This window comes from Furipterus horrens, unplaced genomic scaffold (assembly GCF_987537825.1).
Source record: "Furipterus horrens unplaced genomic scaffold, mFurHor1.1.pri manual_scaffold_5, whole genome shotgun sequence".
NCBI lineage: Eukaryota > Metazoa > Chordata > Mammalia > Chiroptera > Furipteridae > Furipterus > Furipterus horrens.
The window spans coordinates 92,200,704-92,209,243 of NW_028327175.1; the positions used below are offsets into that span (position 1 = coordinate 92,200,704).

The 8,540-nt window shown below is 39.4% G+C and overlaps 1 pseudogene; it reads right to left on the minus strand.

Annotated features, from left to right (window-relative positions):
• Positions 1-425: 425 nt before the first annotated feature.
• Positions 426-2,229, minus strand: LOC150008950 (iron-sulfur cluster assembly enzyme ISCU pseudogene; annotated as a pseudogene).
• Between the last annotated feature and the right edge of the window lie 6,311 nt (positions 2,230-8,540).

Consider the following 8,540-nt stretch of genomic DNA (forward strand, 5'->3'; position numbering starts at 1 on the left):
GCCTACCCTTTTATTTATTATGTATGTGTAGACCTGTTTTATGTACAATATTTGATTCTAGCAAATAATCATACCAAGGCATTCTACTGGTACCCTTCCCCAAAATAGAATCAGGTAAAATAGATCTTTGTGTACTTCATGCACAAGAAAAACTTGAGACTTCATTACTGATTTTAGTTTTGAGACCATACACACAATTCAAAATATACTCAAACTGGGTTTAGGTGATAAAAGTGGGCTGAAAAAACCCACAGAATTCAAAACAATCAAACTGTGTATTTTGCTTTGTTAGAGCTACAGTATAACAGCAAATGGGCACGTGGCGTAGCTCTTTCGTTGTACTGTGAGAAACTTCTGACATCTAGGGTGACTGCACAGCAGGTAGGCAAGCAGCGGAAGTGTCCTGGGCAATCTTCACCAAGGACTCATTTCTTCTCCGCCTCTCCTTCCCTGGGTTCTTGTTTCAGTTTGTAATCAGCCAGTGGTGACTCTGACTGCATCTTCAGTCCACATGGAACAGTTCAGTTTCACAGGGTGAAGGCAAAGTGCCTTGGCGATGTCTGTGTTTTTGATGGTCAAGGCTTCCTCAACTGTCTTCTCTTTCACCCAATCGGTGGCTAACCAACCAGCTGAAGGCAATTGCAGAACTACAGACAAATGTTTTCAGTCTAGCATCCACCATCTTCCCCTTTTCATCCACTTGAATCTGTAATTTCATTACATCACCTCATGCTGGAGCCCCCACCAATCCAGTTACAGCATTTTTATTTTAGTTTTTTAAAGATTTTGTGTATTTATTTTTAGAGAGAGAGAAGAGGGGAGGACAAAGAGAGGGAGAGAAACACGGATGTGTTTGAGAAACATCACCGGCCCAACGCGGGACTGGGCCGCAACCCAGGCGTCCAACTGGTGACCTTTCGCTTCGCCGGTGGACGCTCAACCCACTAAGCCTCACCGGTCAGGGATAGTTTCAACATTTTTAGATGTCTTGTCAAGAGACCCCCACGTTTCTGGGATTTTCATAATGATCAACAACCTTCTTGTGATAGAGTCGAGCTGGATGTGACAGCTCCCAACTCGCAGGCACCGGCTCCACAGCGGCAAAGCCTTCCCGGCCACTTGTCACCGTGCGCTCCCGCCACCGCCCCCCTGTGGGCTTGTGCCTGTGCAGGCCGAGCCAGAGACCTAGGGGGTCGGCGCGCCTGCGAGTCAGTTTCCCGTACTTTGCTTTTTCATGGTGTATTTCTTTGTTTATAAAAACACAAATATTGTTTTAAAATACTTTCATTTCTTTCAACCAAACTATAAGATAAATTCTTAAATAATACCAAGAATAAAGAAAGGTAAGGATAAAAGCAACTAATAGGCAGAGTGGAAGAGGCCTTCAAAGTGGTTCCTCTGCCTCTGTGGCATGAGTAGTGTAAGGACACATGTTATTTCACTTTTTCTGATACAGAGTCATTATTTTCCCTTTGCCCACCCCCAAGTCCTAACCTAACAGCCTGAGAGCTAGAAATCCTACCTCCTTCCCTGCTATTTGCATCAGGCACAGGCCTTTTCCTCAGTGCGCACTCAGGTGGGCAGGCAGTGGGCACTCATGGAAATCTTAGCCCTAGCAGTGCTCCGCAGCAGCTGCTGCACCCTGGCCTAGGAGGTGGATGCTGCAGTGACTCGAAACTAACTTGGAAGTTAAAGCTGTAAAATCAAATGCAGACTTGCTGAAACCTTAGGGCATCAATTTCAACTTTAACTCCCATTGGTCTTGCCTTGATGTCACCATAACTAAAGGTTTTCTGTAGCCTCACCAGATGACACACTTATTGATTTTAGTGAGGGGAAGGGAGAGAGGGAGATAGAAGGAGAGAAACATTGATGTTTGAGAAACATTGATCCATTGCCCCTCGTACATGCCCAGTCAAGGACCAACTGGCAACCTAGGCCTGTGCACTCACGAGAATCAAACCTGCAACCTTTTAGTTTATGGGAGGACGCTCCAACCAAGCCACACATGACTAAATTGCTTTAATTAGAAATACCAGAATGATTCCATGGCACAGAGTACACACAGATTTTAGTGGACACGTAAAAGGTTAGGTACCTGACACAGATTGGCAGATACTTCCTGGAGCTCCCCAACCCTATTTCTTCTTCTTTCTGTATATACAGGTAGACTAATATTCCAAGTCTTCCTTCTAGTAGGGTGTGACCATGTAACAGGTTTTTACCCATGGAGTTATACCTTTGCTAGATTTTTTTGCCTACTGACTGGTTGCATAAATGACCATGAGGTCCCAGGGCATGGTGGATACTTAAGATGGAGATTTTGTTCCTGAATCTATGAAAAGTCACCTGCACACAGGAATATTAATATTGGCCTTACATTAGAAAGGCACTTATCTTAGATGAGGGATGCAGAAAGGTTCTCTAGAGGAACCAATATTTAAATTAAGGCCTAGGTTGAAAAAGAGTTATACTGAGTGGTCTAAGTGAATTTTAAATGAAGTTTGTGTTTACCCCAAATCAAAAGTTTCATGAAGAGTATTTTTAAGTATATTTTATTGATTATGTTGTTACAGTAGTTCCAATATTTTTCCCCTTTGCTCCTCTCTGCCCTGTACCTCCCTTCCCCCAACAATCCCACCCCCCTTAGTTCATGTCCATGGGTCATGCATATAAGTTCTTTGGCTTCACCCTTTCCTATATTATTCTTTACTTCCCCCTGTCTACTCTGTACCAACCAATTATGCTGCTTAATCCCTGCACCATTTCCCCATTTCTCCCCCTTCACCCTCCCAGCTGATAACCCTTCAAATGATCTCCATACCTATTATTCTGTTCCTATTCTAATTTGCTTAGTTAGATTTTGTTTTTATTTTTTAGATTCAGTTGTTGATACTTGTGAGTTTGTTATCATTTTAACGTTCATAGTTTTGATCTTCTTTTTCTTAAATAAGTCCCTTTAACATTTCATATAATAATGGCTTGGTGATAATGAACTCTTTTAGCTTTACCTTGTCTGAGAAGCACTTTATCTGTCCTTCCATTCTAAATGAGAGCTTTGGTGGATAGAGTAATCTTGGTTGTAGGTCGTTGCTTTTCATCACCTTGAATACTTCTTGCCAGTCCCTTCTTGGCTGCAAAGTTTCTTTTCAGAAATCAGCTGAGAGTGTTATAGGCACCCCTTTCTAGGTAACTCTCTTCTTTTCTCTTGCTGCTTTTAAGATTCTCTCTTTATCTTAAATCTTTGGCATTTTAATTATGATGTGTCTTGGTGTGGTCCTTTTACAGTCTAGCTTCTTTGGGACTCTGTGCTTCCTGGACTTGTATGTCTCTTTCCTTCACCAAATATGGGAAGTTTTTCTTCATTATTTTTTCACAAAAGGTTTCAATTTCCTCTTCTCCTTCTGGCACCCCTATGATTCAGATGTTGGTATGTTTAAAGTTGTCCCAGAGATTCCTAAGCCTCTCCTCATTTTTTTCAATTCTTGTTTCCTCATTCTGTACTGGTTGACTGTTTTTTTCTTCCTTATGTTCTAAATGCTTGATCTGAACCCTAGTTTCTTTCCCTTCACCATTGGTTTTGTGTGGATTTTCCTTCGTTTCACTTAGCATAGTCTTCACTTCTTCCCTTATGCATCTGCCATACTCAAGCATATCTGTCAAGCTGGTGAGCTTCTTTATCAACAGTGTTTTGACCTCTACATCTGTTAGGTTGGCTATCTTCTCATCTATTAGGTTGGCTATCTCCTCATCTATTAGGTTGGCTATCTCCTCATCACTTACTTCTCCCACTGGAACCTTGATCTGTTTCCCCTTTTGGGCCATACTTCTCAGTCTCCTCATCTTGACAGGCTCCTGTGTTTGTTTGCCTCTGTGTCTTAGGTAGAGCTGTTGCTCCTGTTACCTTGTAAGGGACAGAGCCTTAGGTATTCATCAGTACAGGGCGACCTGTTTCACCATGTTGTGGCACTGTACGTGGGGGAGAGGTCTGAGAGGGAACAATGCCGCTTGCTCTGCACTCAACCCTTTTCCAGATGCTTCTCCCATTTCTGCATGGGACTAGCACCTCTCTAGCTGTTGCCCTGGCTGTTGTTTCCAGAGTGAGTGGGTCTGTGGACATTCTAGGACCACGGGGGCCATTTAAACAAGTGGACTCTGCTGAGAGACTGTCAGTTTCTTCCTCCACCCCAACCTCTACTGGTTTGCACAGTCAGAAGCAATGGTGCTTGATTTTCCCCAGTGCTGGGACCATGAGCTGCATGGTCTGGTCAGGAGCTGGGAACACTCACCACATGTACTCCCCACTTTTTAAAAAGTGTGACTGTGCTTTCTGTGAGCCTGCAGCTGCCACCACTGCTGCTGCCACCACACAGCATCCTCTCTACCCTGGTTCCACCCCTCCTACCTGTCTGGATGAGTATTTCGTCTTTATATCTTTGTTTGTTGGACTTCCATGCAGATCGATTTCCTGAAACTTCTGGTTGTCTCTAGTTTTGAGGTAGTTGTATTCCTTCTTAGTTGTGGAGGGCGACCCAGTGTGTTGGTTTAGGCCTCCATCTTGGCTGGAAGTCTCTACAGAGTATCTTAATGTGGCCACTCTAGGCTGTATCAAGCCTGAATCACCATGGAGAGTACTTTTAACTCACTCTGAAAAGGGGTGTGCTTTGAAATCAATGAAGTAGACCAAAAAAATCCCTTCATAAAATTTTTGGGTGGTTTACCAGCATTAACCAAAGAATGAATAGTCATTGATGGAAAGGGGATATTTTTTAAAATGTGTAAACAATATTCACTGGACAGTCATAAGTCTGTTCTGCTCTATTCATTTGTTCACTTTTTTTTTTTTTTTTTTTTTTTTTACTAAATATCAGATGCTGTGTTAGATCTTGGGAAATAAATAATGGGTAAGACAGAATCTTTGCCGTAATGAAACCTGTAATCTGTTAAAGAAGAGATTATATTAATAGTTACACAAATGGAAATATGATGACAAATTAGGGTTAGTATGAAGGAAAAAAACAGGAAGCTGTGAGGTACTTACTAACACAAGGGTTTCTGATGTAGTCTGGGAGGTGGTTAAGAAGTGCTTCTCTGAGGGAAAGTGATATTTTAATTGAGATCTGACAAACAAGCAAGAGTTAATGTGATGAGAAGAGGCAGAGTTGAATAATGTTCCCCAGCCTGTTGGGGAGGTCTGAGCAGGAAGAAAGAAAGAAAATCAGTAGGTCAGAGTAGTTACAGCAGTGTAATGAAGGAGAGTGTGAGGCACAGGAGTGGAGGTCAGGATGGGATGATGTGAGGCTGTGTGAAAAATTTCACTTTTATTGTAAGATCAGTAGGCTATCACTGATGATAGGATAACATTTTTGTTGTTTTGTTTTGAAAAATTCATTCTGGTTAAAGTGTGAGGAAAAATTGGAAGGAATTAGAGTTGATGGTGAGGAAAGCAGGGAAGTCCTTTAGGAAAGCAAGAATGGTAGCTAAGCAGAATAGGCTGTGGAGATGGAGAAAAATAGATGGAGTAAGAAGATATTTTTAAAGACTGAATTAACAAAGCTACCAGTAGTGGTATGGAAATAATATTTTAGATATTTCACTTAAAAAATTCTGATTTATTGCCTAAAGTCTGTAGAATAACACTGAAAGTATGCTCCATGATCTTGGCATTCCATCCAATCAATTTGTTCACTTTCCTCTCAATGTTCATTCATTATTTCTACATATGTGTATCATAGATATTTTCTAGACTTCTACTTGTCTGTCTTCAATAAAAAAAATGATTTCTATGAGTAACATAAAACTACAGTTCTTTAAAATTAATTGAAAACTTTACAGTAGCTTTCTTTGTATAAAGCAGAAAGTTTAAAGCTCAGAAAGGGGACTCTGGAGTTAGTGTGGAGGGATCTTAGAATAATGTATTCCAGATGAAAACACAGCAAGATTGGAAAGCCCAAGTCCCTGAGGACACTTCCTTCTCAGTTCCCTTTCTATCTCCCCAGCCTCATCTCTCAACTGTGCAACTGGAGAACTCCAAATCTCCAGAATTTCTAGTGCTCTTCCTGTAATTCCTCAATTCCCAGGTGAGAAAGTATTCTACTGTCTTTGCCTTCTATTTTCCCTTACCAAAACTGCCCATACACATCTTCTGAACAACCATCTTTTAAAAATTTATTTGCCCAAACCCTGGGCTTATATTCTGTGCCTCACATTGTTATTTCTCTTCCCACTTGTGAACCTTTTTCTTCTAATTACCTGTATCTAACCAATTTCATTAAGTCTTTCTCATTTTGGAAGGTTAATGTTTACATTTAGGCCTAAGAACTAAATCATTCATAGAAAAAAAACTTAAGGGGTTTGGGAAACATCTCTTAAAAGATAGTAGAACAGCTATGACTTTGGATGATGTAGGTTCAGCTACACATAAGTATTAGAAAAATAAATGTGAGTCACAACGTTTCAGCAGGGATTATGGAGGTAGACATAGGATCAATAAAATAATAGAATTAAAGAGAGAATATGAATTATGACAGTACTCTCCCCAATGGTTTTTGGCTTTTAGGGTTTCATCAGATCAAAATTCTACAGCACAGAAAGCAGAAGGGATGTGTATCTGCTTTACTTTTAGGAAAATGAAAAGAATTAACATTACTTTTCCGTTTTCTTGAGCACAGAATTGTGTAAGTAGATAGTATATACACACATAAATGATAATTAAAATCTCATCAGTGCTTCAGGCCAACCTACTTCTAATCAATATAAAATTGGAAGACTTTGTATTAACAGTGGCAGTGGTCTTAGAAGAGCAGATTGAAATAGAAAGAAAAGTATAAAGTTAAATGTAGTACCCTTGCAGCCCTCCCTCCCCAGAAGGGTGAGGTGCATGTTAGGTGGATTTGTGGAAGCAGGACAAGCAATTTCCCTTCATCTGCCTCACCAGAAATAAGTGTTCTTGGCTATAGCTGTGCCACTGAAGGAGAAGAGCAAACTATAAGACACTACAGCTTTCATCTCACTTGACTATAATCAGATCATAAGCAACTTAATAAAGGCTATTCGTTGGATGAAGAAAAGCATTTCCATAGGTACCATTTTGAATTGTATTCCAAAAATCCCATTGTGAATTAGCTGTTATTCAGAAAACATTTCACCACAAAGTATGTTATAATTTAATGTATATATTTATAGCTCCACTTTTTTAAAGGATTTCAGCTTCACCCAGTGGAACATTCTTTTCCTGGCAAGGCGTTCTAAGTTGGAAGAAGAGGACTATCTGTTTGTTCTTGGCAGATTACTTACAAGCAAAGGGAGCAGTGACTGGTGTAGACAAGCTGAGCAGATGATACTGTTCAGGAGGTCATCCAGATGCCCATGTCCTTCTTCTCCCCAATTCCCAGCAACGTTAACCCTAGAGCTGATGTGTGTGTGTCAATTGAGGATTCAACTGGCCCAATGAGGAGGTAAGGGTCCAGAGTAGAGTAGACACCCCAGACACTAGCAATCTGTTAATTTGCAGTAAAAAGGTAATAATTTTTTAGTTTTTTTCATAAGAGAAGGCTTCTTCCATATTTGCATAAAAGTAAACAAACTTATTTAAATAACTCTCAACCCAGATGCTGTACAATGAAGAATGTTGTGGGGGTAAGGGTCAGCCAGCAGAGTGGATTCCCTTCCTTCTGTTTGTTTGCAGAAATGGAGCATGCAGGAATATGGAGGAGTAATTAATTTGAGATATAGGAAAAGAAAGTACCTATTATCCAAGCAACAACAATGTGTAGTAGATATACTTAACATTAACATGCACACACATCTTGGTTGAATAAACTTTGAAAAACCCTATACACCAAAGCCTTGCTTAAGCTGGCCTTCCACCCAATGGGCCATGCCTTCACTATGGTAAGAACAGTGATAGCTTTCTATACAGATGAGATAACATTTGGGATAGACTTTGTTCTAAAGCTGTCCTCCTGATGTCTAATTTCTAAACCTGTACTAACTTGTTTTTAAGGTTTAAAATATATTACAATGATCTGATTTTATATTCTTATGTTTTAAAGAAAAGCTTATGAAATTTTAGTCCTATTTAAATCTGAAAAGTGTAAAACAAGTCACAATATAAAAAAAAAATACTGCAACAGTGTCAGGAAGAATAATTTTTAACATATATCAACATTGATGTGTATATTCCTGATAATTTTCTAAAACTAGTAAGTAATCTTTTGATGAAGAACATATCTTTTAGTCATAAGAAATTAACTGTAGTGTATACAGATTTAATTAATTCATCATCTTTTATTAAATCATTGAGTATATCTTCTTCTCTACCAAGAAGATGCTTTTAGGACACATTTCATGTCTAATTTACTATTCTACCTCTCACAAATTTAAATATAGTAAATTATCAAATAATATTAGTTGAAGAAATTAATTTATTCTAACACCGATATGTTTCCTTTTATGTCTTTGTGTTATAGCTAACAGATACATTCTGTGGACCTTAAGATATCCTAGAGGAAATGACAAACTAGAAAATCCTTAAGAAA